This window comes from Sinocyclocheilus rhinocerous, unplaced genomic scaffold, assembly GCF_001515625.1.
Source record: "Sinocyclocheilus rhinocerous isolate Xijiao unplaced genomic scaffold, SAMN03320098_v1.1 scaffold3199, whole genome shotgun sequence".
In the NCBI taxonomy this organism is placed as follows: Eukaryota; Metazoa; Chordata; class Actinopteri; order Cypriniformes; family Cyprinidae; genus Sinocyclocheilus; species Sinocyclocheilus rhinocerous.
This window is the reverse complement of record NW_015659042.1, coordinates 20,267-22,010: the sequence shown is the minus strand read 5'-3', so window position 1 is coordinate 22,010 and position 1,744 is coordinate 20,267. Positions and strand designations below refer to the sequence as shown.

Below are 1,744 nucleotides of genomic sequence, written 5' to 3'. Positions count from 1 at the left end.
TTAAAGTCGCCTCGACGTCGCCTCTATCGCCTCTAAACTAAGGTCGGTGACTCTACACTAAGGTCGGTGACTCGACACTACGGTCGCACTATGGTCACTATGGTCGGTGCCCCTTAAAGTCGCTTTTACATTATGGTCGCTTCTCCTTAAAGTCGCCTCTATACTAAGGTCGCTTCTCCTTAAAGTCGCCTCTACACTACGGTCGGAACCCCTTAAAGTCGCTTTTCCACTAAAATCGCTTCTCCTTAAAGTCGCCTGGTCGGTGACTCGACACTACGGTCGGTGACTCTACACTAAGGTCGGTGACTCGACACTACCGTCGGTGACTCGACACTACGGTCGGTACCCCTTAAAGTCGCCTCGACACTACGGTCGGTTCTCCTTAAAGTCGCCTCTATACTAAGGTCGCTTCTCCTTAACGTCGCCTCTACACTACGGTCGGAACCCCTTAAAGTCGTTTTTACACTAAGATCACTTCTCCTTAAAGTCGCCTCTACACTACGGTCGGAACCCCTTAAATAAGGTCGGTGACTCTACACTACGGTCGGTGCCCATTAAAGTCGCTTTTACACTAAGATCGCTTCTCCTTAAAGTCGCCTCTACACTAGGGTCGGTGCCTCTACAATACGGTCGCTTCTCCTTAAAGTCGCCTCTACAGTAAGGTCGCTTCTCCTTAAAGTCACCTCGAAACTACGGTCGGTACCCCTTAAAGTCGCCTCTACACTACAGTCTGTCGCTTTTACACTAAGGTTGCTTCTCCTTAAAGTCGCCTCTACACTACGGTCGGTGCCTCTACACTACGGTCGCTTCTCCTTAAAGTCGCCTCTACACTACGGTCGGTGACTCTACACTAAGGTCGGTGACTCGACACTACGGTCGGTGACTCGACACTACGGTCGGTGACTCGACACTACGGTCGGTGACTCGACACTACGGTCGGTGACTCGACACTACGGTCGGTGACTCGACACTACGGTCGGTGACTCGACACTACGGTCGGTGACTCGACACTGCGGTCGGTGACTCTACACTAAGGTCGGTGACTCTACACTACGGTCGGTGACTCTACACTACGGTCGGTGAATCTACACTAAGGTCGGTGACTCTACACTAAGGTCGGTGACTCTACACTATGGTCGGTGACTCTACACTATTGTCGGTGACTCGACACTACGGTCGGAACCCCTTAAAATCGCTTTTACACTAAGATCGCTTCTCTTTAATGTCGCCTCTACACTAATGTCGTTGACTCTAAAAGTCGCTTTTACACTATGGTCGCTTCTCCTTAAAGTCGCCTCTACACTAAGGTTGGTGACTCAACACTAAGGTCGGTGACTACACTACGGTCGGTAAGTCGCCTCTACACTTAGGTCGGTGCCTCTACACTACGGTCGCTTCTCCTTAAAGTCGCCTCTACAGTAAGGTCGCTTCTCCTTAAAGTCGCCTCTACAGTAAGGTCGCTTCTCCTTAAAGTCGCCTCCACACTACAGTCTGTTGCTTTTACACTAAGGTCGCTTCTCCTTAAAGTCGCCTCTACACTACGGTCGGTGCCTCTACACTACGGTCACTTCATCTTAAAAGTCGCCTCTACACTACGGTCGCTTCTCCTTAAAAGTCGCCTCGACACTACGGTCGGTACTCCTTAAAGTCGCCTCGACACTACGGTCGGTACCCCATAAAGTCGCTTTTACACTAAGATCGCTTACTCGACACTACGGTCGGTGACTCGACACTACGGTCGGTG

At 50.9% G+C, this 1,744-nt stretch overlaps 1 protein-coding gene across 1 annotated transcript in view; it reads right to left on the bottom strand.

Moving 5' to 3' along the window:
* Positions 1 to 1,744, bottom strand: part of LOC107723290 (uncharacterized) — a gene marked incomplete at its 3' end in the record, with an annotated part of 37,490 nt that overhangs the window by 20,078 nt on the left and 15,668 nt on the right. The gene's annotated exons all lie outside the window — the stretch shown is intronic.